Source organism: Colletes latitarsis, chromosome 1, assembly GCF_051014445.1.
Source record: "Colletes latitarsis isolate SP2378_abdomen chromosome 1, iyColLati1, whole genome shotgun sequence".
NCBI classification, from domain to species: domain Eukaryota; kingdom Metazoa; phylum Arthropoda; class Insecta; order Hymenoptera; family Colletidae; genus Colletes; species Colletes latitarsis.
Window position 1 is genome coordinate 42,387,144 of NC_135134.1, and position 19,411 is coordinate 42,406,554.

General features: G+C 34.3%; 2 protein-coding genes across 2 annotated transcripts in view; one reads left to right on the forward strand and one right to left on the reverse strand.

Annotated features, from left to right (window-relative positions):
- Positions 1-16,415, reverse strand: part of LOC143351613 (zwei Ig domain protein zig-8) — a 154,070-nt gene extending 137,655 nt beyond the window's left edge. Inside the window, exon 1 of the mRNA XM_076783348.1 lies at positions 16,302-16,415. The gene's annotated coding sequence lies outside the window, so the exon portion shown is untranslated. The remainder of the gene's footprint in view (positions 1-16,301) is intronic.
- LOC143343193 (cilia-and flagella-associated protein 96) overlaps positions 1-19,411 on the forward strand; it is a 131,588-nt gene that overhangs the window by 28,381 nt on the left and 83,796 nt on the right. The window lies entirely within an intron of this gene.

Below are 19,411 nucleotides of genomic sequence, written 5' to 3' on the forward strand. Positions count from 1 at the left end.
ACAGATTAAAATGATATGTTAATTTCATGCACGAAAGTATTACAAAGTAACGACAGTGAAAGGAACTAACGTTGTCGGATAAATTAGATTTATTTTACTTTTTAATTTTACCAGAAACCAAAATGTTACTTCTACAAAGATTACCTTTTGTTACATAAATACGACGACTACGCCAATATTATTTGCTTTATACGTTGTCCAGTAAATACACCAGCTTGCATCTGTTTCATGTCACAGAAGAATAATTCAATTTTGCGAAAACATCGGAAACATCCACGACATTAAAAAAAAAAACAAAAGTAAATACGCCTGTTTCTTCGTTAGTAATGTACACACGAGAGATTTTCATATTGTAGAGAAAATCGTGACTAAATTACATACAGAATAGAGTAGACTCCACTGGACCATGTTACAATTTTTAGTCGAAGTATCGAAGTGCTAGCCAAGATAAAACAAAAATACGAATAAAATATCGAAGACGCGAATAGTGGATTTTTTCCCCGATATTTGCGACGCGGTTCTCTTTTTTTTCGTCCACGCGCTAAGAGGAATGTGGTGCTCTTTTCACATGGCCGAAGGCGTATTGTTTTTCCGCGTTTTTTCGTTCCACCATCGAGTCGAGATTTCCATGCGAGCCTCTGTGAAGAAATCGCGCGTCTGCCGCAGCAATTTCAGTACGCTCGACGCCTGTAGCGACTATGCACGAAAGACTCTAGATAAATCCAGGATGCATTGATCTAACCTATATGCTTGGCACTGACCAAGAACTAGACTGTTCGCCTCTTTGATTTCCCCCACGTAATAAAAGATGTACCGAATCACTTCGCGCGCGCTCGCTGTCCGACACAGGAAAGTTTTAACTGAACTCTAACTTCCGCAAGCAATATTGCTTCGCGCGAATTTCTAGAAATTTCAATATACCACGGAATTACTGCACAAAGCGAGTGCATTTCAATTCTCTGATTGTTTCGGTTAACTTCCGACGTATCGTAATGAATTAAACGTATTTTGCTGCGAATTATTTGAATTTATAATCATTCGCGAAATTTCCTTCCATTCGTTGTATTTCTTATTCGATCAAATATATAAATCCTTCGAAACGTACTTGATACATAGTTTCAAACGCTATGTTTATTAGAAAAATAGCTAAACGTTGAGTGAAAAGTTGCGATAGTTTTAATACTTTGTGTATCATTTGTGTCGATAGTAAATTTTCTATAAATTTTGTACATTGTTCAGGACTAATTTCTTTCCATTTATTCGTTGTTTTACTATAATAAGGAAGAAGGAAATGCAATTCAATCGTCTTAAGTCAAAATTGAATTCTGAAAAATGTAATGGTTTAAGTCTGTTATACTTCGTTTGAAAATATGAATTTTTGTTTATAAAATTCATGAGTTACGGAATTTTTTTGTGGAATTTTAAGAGTGTTGCGGAATTATTAATCCTTTGCACGAGATTCAAGATAAATGTAATTTTTTTTAACGGGCAAATTATTTATATCTCCACGTATTAAGATATTTATTCCAATATCGTTTTGGGGGAAGAAATGTCAGCGATTTATCATTTAGAGTCACGGTTACGGAACAGAATTTCTAGACTCTCCACACAAAGAGGAACATCAAAGAAACGTTGTAGTAAATATGCAAGAGATCTTAGAAGATCATAGAGATCAGAACTTCTTAACACTTTGACGAGTACACATTTCCCGCAAAGACTGCTGCTTGCCGCCAGTAAGTTTCACGAAAGTTTCAATGCAATGGAAGCTTTTAACCTGTTTTCGAATATAAAATTTTTAAATTCAGCAGTTTATAAATATTTAAATATAATAAATATATAATATTTAAAAAAAGGGAACAAATTATGTACCTTTGTCATAGTTCTCGAAATAATCTTTTTGTTTATTAAGGAATTAAATATTTTTGTTATTAAAGAACCTGATAAGTATTCGTCGTAGAAATATTCGAAATAAATTCAGAGGAAATTTATCCAACACCATTTTTTACAAAAATATTCCATCAAACAAGAATATAAAATATTAATTTTCTTTATTTACGTAGCTCGATATCGCCGTAATTATCGAAAGTGGTTTCGGGATATATCTTCTCGTTAGCCGGAAAAACTTTCTCTACGAAATATTTTAGAATTGCGAATTTATATTAATTGAAAATTGTGATTAATATGTGTGAATTTTTCTTAATAAATTTCATACTGTTTCTGTAGATGCAGCGATGAATGATTTAAAATGAAATATTTAAGGTACTTATGAATTAACTAATCTTTGTGCATCACAGTGAAACATGATTTTTCGATTAGCGAGTATAAATATTTCAAATCATGTTTTACATTCCACATGAAATATCCAGTCAAAAATGTTTCCATCTGTACAAATAGACACTACCCTCAGAGTGGTACGTGATTCGATTGTATATTGGTTGGATGGTTCCAAAATGAACCACGCGACTGATGCGATAAAATAAAGATCTCTTTTAAAAGGCAAAAGTGCGATCATTTCATGGCAATCAAAGTATATTGAATCTGTTCGTCTGTATTTTGAGGATTAAATATTAATTTCAATAAAACTAGTCACCGAAACTCATATTACGAGTTTTCATCAGCAAAAGTTTAATATTACGTTTATAATAAAGAAATTTCAAACGCACAAATTAGTAATTAATGGAACGAGCAATATTTCTCTCAGCGGTTGGTTATACTTGAAGTTCCCTAGAAACGAAAAACGATCCCCGTTATGTATAAAGAATCCAACCTTTTCTCGTCTTTGTCGTTATTTTTAAACGCCATCGATGCATTTTAGCGTTAATGTAGCACGCGAAGATAGTCTTGTACCGGCGGGTAGAGATAGTTTATTGGCCGATCGACTTCCTGTGGATGATGAAAAGCTGGCTGGAAGTATCGCATGGTTATAAAAAAAAAAAAAAATCCTCCCAGAGATATATTTCCTGCTTTCGATGGGAATATGTCAAAATTTAACGCAATTTCGTAGCCGGAAATAATGTTTTGTTCACTTTTGTATTTCCAGGATGCATTACTTTCTATTCTCGTCGCATACTATTTGTGACACTATACATTTCGGAAACGAAAGAAAATTGTCAATACTTTACTTGATGGACAGGATTGCTCGTGTCACAGTATAAATATTATTAAACTTACAGTGCGGTAATGGGAACAAGTTCGCCAACTCACAATTAATTCCACAAAATATACATTAATGAGAACAACAATGATACAATTTAGTTTCCAATGCGTGTAAATCACAAAATTTGTCGTTCAGTATTTTTAACTCCAAAGAAAGCAATTGTCAGCACAGACTTAAATATACATTTTCTTTATTTTGATATAAAAAGCATGGAATTTTATTAAAATTTTGGGCATCGAAAACATGAATTTTTAATCATTCCTTTGATACGTATAATTCTACGTTTAGAATTCATCTCGTAATGTTGCATCGACGTGCATTAATAATTGGTTATGCAGTTACCAAAATATAGCCTATGGCACTTAGGCATTGTGAAATCGACGTTAAAGCGAGTAGCTGCCCATCAATAAACAGTATCAAAAGCGTTCATTATACGACCCCACGTGACAGATCAGTATCCGTTGATGTATGCATACAGGCCAACAGTAGATTAGGAGATGACCAAGGTAACGCCAGTCAAAGCCTGTACGATATATCGTTCGTATTTCGAAGTAAGTTACCCTACATAGCTGGTCTGAATTGATTGCATTTGATCGCTTTGATCAACTCCAAAGTGAGAAGACTGCCATTATCTTACCAATATATGCGTAATTTTTGGGAAACCATTTGCCATTCTAGCATATATTAACTGATATACGTTGATTAAAAAGAGAACAATTATTATAATGAAATATTTTGAACCTGATTTTATATCAATCTTTCAGAAGAGAATATGATTATTTTTACAAAGTAAGTACGAACTAATATGATTTGTATAATTATTTAATATAAGTGATAGAGAACATTCTAATTAAATATATGAATTGAATATTTTAACTAATAATAAGAATTTGTTATTATCATAGGTTGTATAAAAAAAAAACTCGTCAAGTATGTATTTCTCGAATGTCTTATCGTAATACTTTTTAGAAGGAAGTAAACGACCCCGCTACAAAAAGTGCATCTCCATTTTGCAAATGCATCGTTGCACCTACGTAGAAAACAAGGTCATAGTAAAATTTGATCATACGTCGAAATTCAAAACTTCCGTCTGTATCATATTTTCCTATTTATTGTCAACCAAAAAGAGACATAGCTCATTCCAGTTTCGTAATTTATTTTGCAAACTGAAAATTAATAATAAAACACAGACACACATTAAACTTCGAGTACGAAACTTTAAGTAAGTGTGCAATAAAACAACTTAATATGTAAAGTGACGTTCATGAAACTGAAGAGCTTGGACGAATTTTCATTCGAAACAACGTCAACATAATAATAAAAACTGAAACTATATTTCGGTTGAGCTTAATTAACCGTTGCATTTAAAATTGGACACCAGCTAGAGCAAAACGGAAGAACGATGTCATAAAATATTGGGTTTCTGGATCGATAAACTCGGAAAATATTAAAGACGAAATATAGAAAACGATTGCACCGAATTTTTTGTGTTTACGCTTGAAAATATTATTTTCAGTGTTTCGAAAGTCAAATTTGAAAAAAAGTTATAATTAATTAGATAACAAGAAAATATTCCTGCCATAAAATTCCTTTTCTAAATTAAAATCTTTTAATAGCTATTAGCTATTTCTAGCTTTTCGATCAACTTTTACATGTAAAATCAATTCCTATCCAGTTATATCGTCCAACTTGTCCTACCCTTTATATTTGATACCTTTGGAAATTCCACGAGCGAACAAATATGTGATAAAGGAAAGTTATTTATTAGAAAGAATACCTGACATTTAAAAATATTACTTATTTATGTAAACTATGACACCGATTAAGAGGTTTAGAAAGTGTCAATATTAAATATCGTTGCATTTAAGCTTTCTTTTGCAATTTAATTAAGCTCAATACTGGACTGCAATACATACTTAAATGTGTTTTACTGTACTTTCAATATTAAAGATTGCTGGTTTGATTCTTCGTTCGTTACATTTAGTCGAGTATCAAATCCTTGACTCGTTGAAACTTTCGTACTTAAATTAGTGAAAGTAAATATTCCCGAACACGTTTTCTCCTGACAGCCTTCGAACGAAATTAGCGTCGTTAATATTTCGATGCGTTCTAACAAAAGTCAATATCGGAACGCCACTTGTCGTTAACTTGCTTCGATGAATAATAGTTTCATCGATAAACTAATGTATCCAACAATTGAATTCCGTATCCGTATCGATTACCATTGTTCGATATTTGGTTTCGCGTACGTCAGACGAAATCGTCAGCATAGATTGTGCCATTGACGTTGACACGTTTGTCAAGCTCGACTCCATTCCTGGCGGTGTACAGCTTCGATGGGAATTGAACCGACGGCTTACGAGCTCCGTCCGATGTACTCAGTCGTTTACATGCAAGACTGAAATAAGATGGATCACCGGTCGTGTAAACCATTATTCGTCCGATATGGCGCGCGGAATCGATTAACGAAATAACGCGCCGTTCGCTGTCCCTTGCAACTTCTATTGTTTGGACTCGAGGCTTCCCTACATTTTTACTATTCTAGATGCAGCTTGCGACACATCGATGCACGAAGAGCGCTTCAAATCTCACAACGCTTACATGTTTGTAATTGAGCTCACCAAAAACGATCACTTCTTTTATTAGATTTTTTTCATGGTTACGTAACGATGTTTTGTTCGTTATAGTATAGTATCTCACCTTATTAATCTAATGATTTATTAATAGTACGATGTAATTTAGAAATTATGCCCCTGTTAGTGCGTGGAAATGTTTTGTAATATATTTCGTTTACTCATGAACCTGAACTGTGAAAGTGAACAGATTTTGCCACATTGGCGTTTGAATGAGTATGAATGGGATTGCAAGCGAGGCAACAATGAGACAGATGCTTAACTCCGCGGTCGTAAATTTGTCAGCGTCTTTTGTTCGGTCGACAGAGTCGTCCCTTGCCGATGATACTCTTTCTGCCCGAAACGGATATTTCGAGGACGACACTCGGCAACGGTAAACATTGCAATGTCAAACGAGACGAAGTGACCGAACAAAATAAGGTGAAAGAAGAGAAAAATGAAAATAGAAGCCAGACAGAGAATATAGAACAATCCCCATAAGTTTAACACCTTGACTGCCACGTCACTCATATATGGGTGACAGGATTTGGAACTAAAAAAATTAATTCTCAAGTTGAAACGACGAGGGAAATAAATTTGGATAAAATTGATGTACCGAGATAAATTTTTAGTCGTGTAGTTTGCAATGGTCTAAAATTAAAATTTTTGTCTTGCAGAATATTGTACTGTTTTGATCGGGCAGTGAATGTGTTAAACACGACAATATGCAACCGAGAGGTAGATGATTTTGCGTGAAAAAGTAAATAAAATATATGGATTAAAATTTTATCGTACGAGACTTTGTTTTTGAAAAAGTCAACGTTCTAAATTAATGGAGTACGCGTGGACATCAGCGTCAGTAGAAATAGTGAATAATAGTCGAACGTGCCAGGCAAATCGTATCCGATTAAACACGTAATCCCCAAATTATCGGATTCAATTATCTGGAAAACGAAACATTGAACGAAAAAACTTTATTCTGCGTTCTTGATTCACTTATTCGCGTAGAACCACCCCCTTCCAGTTTTCTATCAGAGTTGAATTCAATGTGATTTTCTAGTATTATTAACAGTTTGATAATATTGGTCTAGTCTAGTTTCTCGATTGGATTTTCACTTTTCATTTATTTTGAGGTTGCATTATCTACGTAAAGATAAAAATGAACACGTTAAAAGATGAATCAGTTTCGAGCCAGGAATAAAGAATTATATAAATAATTGCCCAACGAAAAAACGATATAGAATGAAAAGTTATTGCAGGAAATCAACAGCCCAAGAATAAGATCTATTTTATAATTTCACATTAGCCATTATAAATTTATATGGATATATATATACCTTTTCATTGGAAACGATTCTTTTTTCTATAATCTCAAAAGCGTGTATTAATGATGTGTTAACTATGAATAAAATACAACGTATAATTGTTTCTTAATAACTATCTTAAACTTTATCTACTTTGTCGACTTTAATAATAATGTAACTTCTTAAACTATCGTCTTTCACTCACTCTAGTAGCAATCTCTTTGAATCGACTTTCCTTTGAAATCCAAGTGGACGCACTAACATCGCGTGTTTAAGGTTCGACCAGTTCACTGCACGATCATTTTTCAGAACGTGACATTATATTCATCGACTTCCTTAAAAAGGATGCGAGGGAAAATAGGTGAAACAGTAATTACTGAATTATAATGGAATGTAGCAAAAAACTATCGATTCCATAACACATATAACACACATATATTAATTCTGTGAGTATAGTAAGTATGACGTTTTTGCTGCAAATAAAATTTCGTCGAAACAAAATAATTTAAATCCCAAATTCATTTACGTTCCCAGCTAGTGCGTTGGTATAAAAAGAATAAATAAAATATTTATCTTCTAAATGTATAATTGAAAGCACTGGCGTCATTACTTGAGCAAAGGTTAAAATCCTTAAAATACTCTTCTTAATCTTCTTACCATTCCAATACGTACAGGTACCAGAAATGTCAGATTACAGTAAATTAAACATACAGAAAGCTAGTCAAAATATAATAATTTAACTCCGACACTTTTGGCACTCCAAGCACTTTTTAATGGTGAAAAAATTAATGAACAAGCGAATAAAGAGAAAACAATTTAGAGAGAATTTTAAAAGAATATTTTAAAAGAATATTTTAAAATTCTTTTAGCAAAATGTGTTTCTGTCGCTAAATCCTGGAATTTGGAACACTTGGTATTGAAAATGACAAAGTATTTTCGAGTCGTAAACAATGAATAACAATCACATCTCATGATGGCATTACACATTAAGATTATCATGGTTGAATACGCATATGGGGGGGGGGGGATGAAGCACAAATAAGAAGCGTAGACCTATTCTCAGGGCGGTAACCTCGAGTCGGACAACGAGGCGTACAGGCGGTTCCGCGCGAGCGTTCAGCCTTTGTGAAAGGGACAATTAGCATTCTGCATACTGCAAAGCTGGTGGAGGCGCACCGTTGCGCTCGAGAACATTAGGAAAATGCCGAAAGGTCCGCGGCTAGTTACACCGTGCATACGATTTACTTGCTGGGAAAGCAGTGTCACTGTCAATCTCTGACCCCGTCTGTTTTTGGCTCTGCGTTTAAACGACGAGACCTGTTTGAAACTTCAGGAAAGAGAATTCCATTGCCCCGGTGGTGGTCTCGAGTACGTATTCTCGTTTGAAAAGTCAGGGAATCGATTTCTCATACGTAACACTTTTCCCCCTAAATACGTGTTATTCGAATACTGCAGTGGAATGTCGATTATCGGAAATATTACAGATACGAGCTAGCTTCGACAAATAAATATTTATATAATCTATGCATAGGGTTAATAGTAAAAAGGTCAAACGTATAAAGATCGGTTACAATTCGAATTGCAAATACACGTAACTACTGAAAAGAAAATTGATTTTTCCTGAAGTTAAAACGCTTTTAAACTAGGCAAGAATTTACGTTGTCTTTTCCAATAATCAATCTCCCCGATAATAGACTATTCTAAGATCAACATTTCGATTAATCAACGTTCTACCGTATATCGGAATTCGATGAAGTAACGAAGTTATAACGATTTGAATTGAGAAACGCGTACCAGTGGAAACGAGAAAAGAATCCATGCACGTGGGAGTTCGCTTAAAAGTTGTACTACGTGTAGACGGATGAATTAAAAAAAAAATAGCAACGATCACGTATACTTTGTACATAACATGATAATGAATATTATTTATAAAACACTTATTGATATTAATCGCGTAGAAACCATTAGTAGCGACGTTGATAAACGATTCGTGGTGTTAATTTGTAATGGTGTCGATAATTAAGGTAGTAAATAATTCAGCCTTTATACGCAGTGGGACATATAATACGGCTTCCCTTTGATAACGGAATTCAAACCATAGCTGGCGAAAATTTCAACGATTACCATGAACCTAATTGCTGCATCCCGTCCAGATTTTCTAAAGCTCTAATGGATCTCAACTTTTAACATAGGAATTTGCACTGATAATCAGAATATCTGGATTCAATGCTGCCTATGGAAAACGTTGCATCGATTATCGAACAGCCTGGACCGAGCTTACAATGGATTTTCATGGGCCATCGATAGACTGGCCACTCGTGACAACATACTCGTGTCTCACAATGACTTCCTTTTGCTCGCTTTATGAATACTAGCACAAAAAGCTTATTACTTACTATACTTTTATTGTTCTAGCCTCATCGGATGCGAAAGGACGACGAAACATCTTTTTCGAGTTCTGTTTAATTACTTCGATACGCGAACAGCGAGAAAATCTACCCATAACGCATTAAAAAGAAACAAATTGCGCAACATACAGCGAGCGAGTTAATCCAATCGCAATAAACACATTATGTGTCCCGTGTCAGAGTTTTGATTACTTTCGATACAGACCGTTATTCGAATTTTAAGCATTAATAAATATGGAAAACAGAGTAGAAACGTATTCATGTTTTCTGTATTTAATTAACTGACGAATTACTAAATTGTTTAAGAATATTACGCACATCGAAATCAAGTTATTTTGTGTTCAATATGAAATAAATGATTACTTAAAAGAGGTCTTCGAGAGAGAAGATACGAAGCTAAATCCTTGTAGGATGTTGGGAGACCACAAATCGGAAATGAAAAGAGTAATCATAAAAATCTACCCTTCGAGATATATAAGCGGAAGCCTTAATATAATATTTGATTTTTACATGCTCAGATACTTGAAGCAATTATCACAGCATATATTTTTAAATAATGATGTATATCTTCAAAACGATTAGAAATGGATACAAGTTCCAAGAAGCAAAATTAAATGGTATCAAACAATACGTAATCTAGAAAATGCAGTTTCACTTTTTTTAGATATAATTTTATCCGGACTAGTCAACGCAGTATTTCAATCTCTACAAAAATGTACTCAGATACTTATTCTCCAGACCTATTACTTTAAATGTTATTACAATTATAACTTTACTAAATTATTTCGGTGCATCTGTAAATTATATAGGACACATACTATAATAAATGTTCAAATAGAACCATTCTGATGACAACGTATTTTATGTTAAGAACTATAGAAACCGGAAACAATATAATTCTAGCCGAAAATATACATTGTACAACGGTCTCGTAAGAAGTGAATTAACATAAATTTAAACTTCCCGCATCAATCCAGTTCGAAACTTCTCCATGTCTGACTATGGAGGCTCTGCAGGATTTCCGATCTATCAATACTTTCAAACCCTTTCAGCACTTTCAAGACAAGGTATTCGAAGAACATAGGAGAGATCTTCCAAGAAAAGAGATCTTCTCAGAAAATAGTTCAGGAACCTTCCTGATTTACAATACTGAACAAACTGAATAAAACAGGGTTTGGTCAACCTTGGTTCGCAGATCGATTCTTTCAAAGATAATCGCAATTTGTTACTTCGATAATATAAATTATCTATCCACATTTCGTTGCATACGATAAGACAAACGTAGACCAAATAATCGTTCGCTTATTTGTGGATTTCTAAAAAGATATTATATTTAGAGAAGTATCTCGTTAAGTAAAGTAACACGTCGTCTTAGATTTGACATTTTTTGTTCCAGTTTCGATATTAACGACTTAATTATTGAGTTTGAGGAAGACTTTTAAACAAAAATTACCACTGTGAAATGACTGGTTGGACAAAAACTATTTCGCTCGAAAAAAGTACGTATCGTATTTATGCAAGACGAGTCCCATTGTCTCTTTGTTTCGATATCGGACTACTTAGATGGGAAGAGGCGGATTGAATCCAAGAGCAAAGACTTTGAACGTTGCATTTCCTCTGACAAGATCGCGCACGGTTTTTGACGGGTAGAACTGGTCGTTAAGGTAGTTTTCGAGTTTTTATTTAAGTTGGCGCGTGCTCACGTACCGCATCAACGTCCGCGTGGCTCATCCTTCCGCCGCTTTCTGAATGCATCCTGCTACCACACACGTCATAATTATCACGAGTTAAGACGTCCCGCGCATTTTTCCCCCAGACGCCGTTCAGGAAACTAATTAGCTACCGCATAACGAGCGTCGCGCGAACAAAAAGAAGTCTCGTAATTAGTCGACGCTCCCGACTCAACCTCGTATCGATCCTCCGAAATGTGCATGGTCACCGACGAATATTATGAAAAATCGTATGTAAACGACAGGCGACTAGAGGCTTAAAGTGTCGCGGATTAGAAAACTTTGGCTGCTCTGTCGGACACCGTGAATCTAACTTTTCCAGCTCGAGCGTTTGAAAATTGTAACCGTGAAACTGCTTCCGTACGATCACCCAATGGGATGGAATCCTCGAAAGCTGACTAAAAATGTTATTTTAAACTTCAAAATCCGATGTTAAAAATAGCGGAAAAATATTGTAATTCGTTAACGTATAATGTTAGACAGTTAGGTTTTTTAAATTGGTTGTATTGATGGGACGTCAAAAAATTGAATTTATTTTTAATCATAGAAAAACCAGATATTGAGAGTTATTGTAATTTATATGCACGATCACTAAATTTTAACGTCTAAATAAATAAACTTAATTTGCAATTGCTTCTCACTACCATTGAAATTTTAGTTTCAATTTAAGGGTCTATACGATCTATCTAGAATTAGGACAAAGAAACGCTGAATGCAAATCCGTCACTCGCGACTTATGCATTTCCCCACAGAAACTATGTATTGTACTTTATTCGCGAATAAAATAAGCCTATTATACCATATAATAGACAATAGTTTAAATGTAAACTGATATGTACTACTTTAGGTCAAGATTCTATCTTTGAATTTGGACCTTTCTTTGTTTGAGAAACGTGAGCATTTTAGTTTTACTAATTACGATATTTTTATTAACTCGGATAAAATGTAAATATTGTTTCTAATATTTTACCGCAAATAGTTTACATATAACATATTTAAGTATAAAAAAGATGTTTCAGCTGTATAACATCAACAAAATCCCTAAAATGTTCCTTCCTCTCAAAAGGATATCAGTTCAATATACCTAATATACAATTTACATGAAAAAATAAATAAAAAATATACAATGAAATTGTTTCATATGGTGTTCTGTTGCCGATAAAATTGTTTCTGAAAATTCTTGAAAAAATCATGCGATTGAGTACAACTTCGGAAACGTGTCTGACCATTATTAGTTATTTCTACTTACATCAATCTTGAACCTTGATTATGATTAAGTATTATCTAGTTTTCATTAACAGCGCTATCCTCTAACTAATTTTATCCAAGTTGAAATAAATAATAGCTTGGCAATGTTAATATTATACTTGTAAGCACCAACGTAAGTAGAAATAACGGATATTAGTCAGACGCTTTAGACGCATTCTTAATGGCACATTTACCTGATGAATTTTCAACGTCAGTTATATAAACAACAAATATAGAAAAACAAAGGTATTTTCGATTTATTTTCTGACATGAAATGATCGTATGATCGCTTTTACTGCCAGTTACCAATCGCTTTGTATCTACTAAATCCTTTTAAGTGGACATGGACAGTAACTGGGTTAAAGGGAATTCTATGTTTTATACAACTAAAAAAAATCAATTTTTTTCACACTATGTATTTTGAAAAATGCCTCGGTAAAGTTTTGGGCCGAAATTTGCACAGTTGTCAAAGTTATGGAAGTTCGGAATATGCGGTTTATTGCTACAAAAAGTAATTTGTAAACATACAAAAGTGATGTCTTACTTATTGAAAAGAAAATATGTATTTTCATTTCAGAAAATAATGCAATCGTTGGATACACATGCACAATACAAAAATAAGGTACTACAAATTGTAGTGCTTCTTGAGCCATTCAGTTTTTACCATTGATATATTTCTCTAACTGTATTGATAACAAAGTTCTGCTGTGAGATAGTTGCATGGGCCACCCTATATATCGGTTGAAGACGTTTCATGTATTTGGTCAATGAGAATCCAATTACTTTTGAAATTTATTTACTCGTACAATGACTTTTAGGTGCATTGTTATTTTTTCGGGATATTTAAAAGTGACCCACTTTGCAATTTCAAATTAGCGAGATTGATTTTACTGACCGTGTATACATAATTACTAGTTGTTGTCTAGTGTATAATTTATTATTTCCTCGATTCCAGTTTCACAATTAATTTAATTTTCACGACATATCTACTAAACTTCTGTGATTTTCCTTGCAAAATATGTATTCGAAGAAGTCTAAACTCAATTATTGAAATGTAGTATATTTCAATGAATTAATAAATATAGAAACTATCCATGTACTATTATAATCAGACATTTGGAGTTTTAAAAAGAAAAACTATTTAAATACATATATATTAAAATTTAAATTATATACAGGGTGTTCGGCCACGCCTGGGAAAAATTTTAATAGAGGATTCTAGAGGCCAAATAAGACGAAAATCAAGAATATCAATTTGTTGATGGAGGCTTCGTTAAAAAGTTATTAACAATTAAATTCAAAAATTTCAAATCGTTCTGGAAAAATTATTTTCAGTTGCGGGGGTTAATTACAATCATTTTTGGTGAATACACATACTTCCGAAATCCTACCTACTTTCGAGAACAACATTCGAGTAAGTACTGAAAGTTTTGGGTGAAAAAAAAGATTTTTGAATCGTCTTGGAAAAATTATTTTTAGTTGCAGGGGTCAATTGCAAGCATTTTTGGTCAACAGACATACCCCCGAAATCTTACTCAGTTTCGAGAAAAAAATTCCTTACCAAAAATATAATTTCTGGCCAGAAATGTCTGCCAGAATTTTCATGCGAATCTTTAAAACGTCATAACTTCTGAACGGATTGGACGATTTTAATGTTCAAAAAAGCAAACTACGCGTATTTTGGTGGGGAATATGTACAAATCGGAAAAATATTCGAAAAGTTGGTCCTTGACACCGCAAAATGAGAAAAACCACATAACAATGATCCCATTTTCAAACAGCCATAACTCCTACAATTATGAATATATTTCAATGAAACTTTTTTTTGAAGTAGAGCTCATGGGTACCTACAGAAAAGTATTAGACAACTTTTCTATAGGGCGTCGAACAAAATTACTAAAAATGAAAAATGAATTTTTAAGAAAAATCGACAGGGGGTAGGTGCCTAAATTTTTTGACGAAAAAAAAAATTTTTAATTACTTCTGAAAAAATTATTTTCGGTTCCGGGGGTCAATTACAATCATTTTTGGTGAATAGATATACCCCTGAAATCCTACCTACTTTCGAGAAAAAAATTCAGTACGATCGGAACTTTAAACGTTAATAACTGTTTAACGAAGCCTTCATCAACAAATTGGTATTCTTGATTTTCATCTTATTTTGGCCTCTAGAATCCCCCATTAAAATTTTTCCCAGGGTTGGCCGAACACCCTGTATACAATACCTCTAGGTAGAATTCAGATTCAATGATCATAATTAATGAAAGGATTAATTCACCGTTCATCATGATTCCATATAACATAAACTAATAATTAACTTCCATTACTATCATGAAATACAATTTACGAATGCAAATATTCTTTATAGCTCCTTCAGATACAATAGTTCTCATATCATCTCTATATGAGGACTCGAGAAAGAGTTTGAAAATTATCAATAAAAATAACAAAAAGATCATTACTCCTTTTCTACATAAATATTAATAATAGTCACATTAATGCAGTATTTGCAATACCTTGAATTATCTATCACTTGACATCTAATGTTATGAATTTTGATTGTTTATAATCTGGTATTTGAAGTTACCCCGATCGGAGTTGTTAGTATTAATACTGTTTGAAGTTTCCGATACTGATCACTGTCCTTTTGGTCGGTTGACCAATTGAAATTCTGTCGTCGATAACCAATGATCCATGACGTAATCATGCGTAGCCTAAATACATGATAACCACAGGCCGCACGTTGGTATCAGTACGTTATTAAACCTCTGATGCAGGCAACTGCAATGCTAGTAAAACTTTCAAATACTATTTTACGCATGAAAGTGTAACTCATTCTCCCGTCCAGTTTGTAAATTAGTAATGTTTCAGTATGTCAATTTAAACTATCAAATGTGAATCTTTTATTAGTAAAAGTCAATCCTAACAGTGTAAAGTACTGCTGATCGAAAATGCAATTTAATTTTAATTTGGAGAAGATAAAAATTCCCATTCTTGTAAATATCACTCTCAGTAAACATTTCTTAACCGTCAATTATATTTCACTTTTCATCGTAGTTTTACTATATGTAAATTTAATTTACTTTCGGTATAATGAAACTCAAAAGGTAATTATCCACAAAACATAATGTGTAAAATATTTTTAAATTACCGATATATACGATATTATATTACAGGTAGTAATAAGTACCTAATTTAAAGTTTTCACTATATGGACATTTGTTATTTAGAATAATGTTTGTAATAGAATTTTTGCTTCACTGTTTTACACAACTACGACCACAAGACTACCAAATCCTTCAATCTTTCAACGCTACTGTGACTGTTGAAACTTTGTAAATAGAACCGACAAGGTTTCCTCCATCATTAAAATGTCTCAACCATTCCCGCCCAAGGAACTGTGTCCAAAGAAAACTTCCAAAATTCCCAAGAAACTTGCAGAATAATAATCACCACGTAAACCGGCGTTAATAAATGATGAAAGAAGCTGACAACTTATATAGCACGAGTAAACTACGAAACTGCACATAAACAACACGATAACAAAAGAAAAGAAAAGATACACACAGAAATTATGAAATTTCATAAATCTTAACAAATGCAGCCATTTCTTGTAATAATTTTACTTGTTCGTAAAATTTTCATTATCACTCGCGAAAACTATTCGAGGTTAGATTTAATATTCTCGATTATATCTCCCCTTTACCCAATATTTATTTTCGCACTTTAATCATTTAGATAATAAGGACGATTAATAATAATATGGATCTGCGCACCTCTTGACACACTCTCGTGAAACTGTTAAATAATTTCGAGAAAAACTCGATTCGTTTCAGACTTACCGATAGAAATCTCAGGTTCCCGTCGTCAAGCCTCGTCACAGTGTTGTCGGGATGAGTCTTCTTCCGATAACACGATAACATAACTCACGACTCGTGCACCACGGTCGGCTGGCGACTGACTGCTTGCAGTTTGAAAGCTCGCAAGTCTTAGGAGCGACCTCTGCCACCACCACGTGCTTCCGCGGACAACAGCGCTGCGCACGGTGATCCTACGAAACCGCCATTGTCCTGGAAAACCTCCCTAAGCTTGGCTTTCCGAGTCGCAACACTCGATCCCGCTACGATATCGCGGCGATGATCAACGCACGCTGGAAACTCTAAATAAAAGGGAGGCTTTGTCATTTCAGTCGCGGTAATCCGTTTGTAGTTGCAACTTGCATTCATTGCCTGGCTCCAATAGGAATTCACAGGCGCTACGTGTTCGACTGCTTTTTTTCAGTTTGCCATCCTTTTGGTTCATTAAAATTTAAATTCTGTCGAAATATTGAACCTTCTCGCGCCTTACCGCGAGATTCTCGACTCCCCATCTCATCGTGATGCTCGGAAACCGTATATCAAGAGAATTGTAATTTGAGATTTTGTAATTTTCCGTATAAATATTATTCCGGAATGGTAGAAGGTGTCGGAGGAAACAATGTTGACGCTTTGAATACAGCGTCAGACTAACAATAAGCGAAGTAGAATAGTATGTGTACGTGTGTGTCTCGAAAGTCTGCGTAACATAAAATGTGCAGTGAGAAATGCTCAGATACAAATCAAAGTATATGAACCCACGTAAATTGAATTAAAATTTTTACGCAATGGATATATTTTCTTTAAAACATTTTAATCGTACATTACCAACAATAATAATTTAAATCTACTGGTTCCACCAAAAAATTTACTTTTATCCGGAGAATTCGTGGAAAAATAAATTCGGGGAAGTACTTCATTATACTGTACAAACTTCAAGATAAGGAGAGAAATTAATTTCTGTAATTATAAAATCAGCAAAAATTCCTTGCTAAAGATTTATTCTTTAAAATTTGTAGTATTAGATTGTTAAATTTGTAATTAAGAAGGATATATTAATCTTGATATAGCAGCACTTTAGTGAGCAGTAGACATTTGCATTTTTATATGGAAATTAGTATTCTGCAAACAAGGAAAAACCATCTGTGTAACTTGTATTAGGTCAAACATTCCTTACTCGTTCTACCACATTCCTTTAAATCCAGAGCTGGTCTTTATTTCTCTTTGGAATACCCATTGGCTGGTTTTCTAAGGTTTACTTAGGTCCTGAATAAATCTATTCCATTGGACACGTATGTGTAGAATCTCTTTGTTGTGCCAAGAACGACATTATTAATCGAATATTGTCGTGCGTGACTGGACTTCGTCGCGTTAGAAATTTTGCACTCTTGAATGCGTTTCTTATGGCGCTTTTCCCGAGTTTTATAGAAGGTATTATGAGACTGAAAATACGTTAGCACTTCATAAAACACAAAATTTTTTGCGTTTTATGTTTTCAAGTACAACGAAACTGTTCTTTGCTGATAGTTACCCTCGTCACTTATGAAAGACCATAATATATTTAAATATATTATATTTAATGTCAAATTTCCAAATTTAATTTACAATATCTACAAGTTTACTGTACGTGTCAGAGTAATTGAGATGTAGCATATTTCATAGCTAGTACTGATATCAAAAAAATTTTTGATACCGTGTAACTTAGACTTTAATAGTCTGCCTGGTGTATGCTCCACTTTTCATAACAACTTGTTTTCCCGTGATCCAGAGAAATTTCATATTATTTATGAACATACAACTGAATGCAAACTAATTCGACAGTAACAAACTTGTCAATTGTTGGCGCTGGGCTAACGAACCCTTTACATAATGCGCACATCGGTTAAGTGATAACTACATAAATTTCAGCGAGATAGCTGAATTAATCCTCTCGGAACAAAATCAATTTGGAAACTTTGCAGACATACTGTGTATTCTCTTGAGGTTCTTGGAAATGAGCCTGCGACGACTAATTGATAGAATGGTTCAACTCAGACTGGTGTGACCAGATGAAGAATTCGATTTTTAGAGAAAACACAAACTTCACAGTGAAACTATTTTATTATCATAATGTTTTTATATAGGATTTAGAAAAAATTTCTCACTCTAAATTCCCACTGCATTGTTTTTCTTTAATATTTCTCATTTTCTAGCGGCACTCAAACTCAGAAATATTTTTAATAATTGTTCAAAATAAAAGATACGTTGCTTATTAATTGTTCAACGAACGACACATCCTCTTTTTCAACTTTTAAAAGAGATTAAACACCACGACAAATTCCTCGCGATAGTTCCTTCTGTCTTTCATATATTTCCACGGGACAAATTAACGAACACGCGGTCGAATTGACGAAGATTGATCGCGAGCCGATAAATAAATTGTATCCACGGTCAGCATTATTCATTGGAATTCGCGGTTCCGTCCGCGTCCTTTCGAGCAAGGAGAATAGTCTTTATTGTCGTAGGACGAGCATTCTCTGTGAAAAACAAAAGCGAGATGACTTGTGCGGGCACACGTGCTCGTAAATCTCCGGCCTGTGACACGGCAGCGACCTTCCAATTACATTCGATGGATTAATCTCACGATCGAATCGCTGCCCGACGGTTTCGGGGCGTCGACCTACAACAAGGGGCCCCCGTTCGATCGTTTGTTTTATTCTTCCGCCTCTTTTCCGAGCACCGGTCTTTCTAATCATCCCCCGGTGCTTAGCGGCCGTTTTCCTCTCCCAGCTGTTGAGCATGTCCATTCGTTTAAAAACTCGTTTAAAGTCCCTCGCTCGATGCTCGAATTTCAAACAAGAGCGCATCCCCTCCTCCCCCTCCCTCTACGTTACCGGAATAATCTGTCGCGATTTTTATCCTCGCTTTTTACTCGCGTTGGGGCTCGCGTTGGATTTGTTTCGGATTGGATTTTTATTTATAACAAGAATCGCGTCGCACCGCCGTCGCTTTATTTCAACGATATTAGAAAGAACTCGCCCGCTCGATCGTTTTACGAGAAATTGAAATAATACCGTGGCTCGCTCTATTTATTGTTGCGCGCACCAACGAAAGCAGTT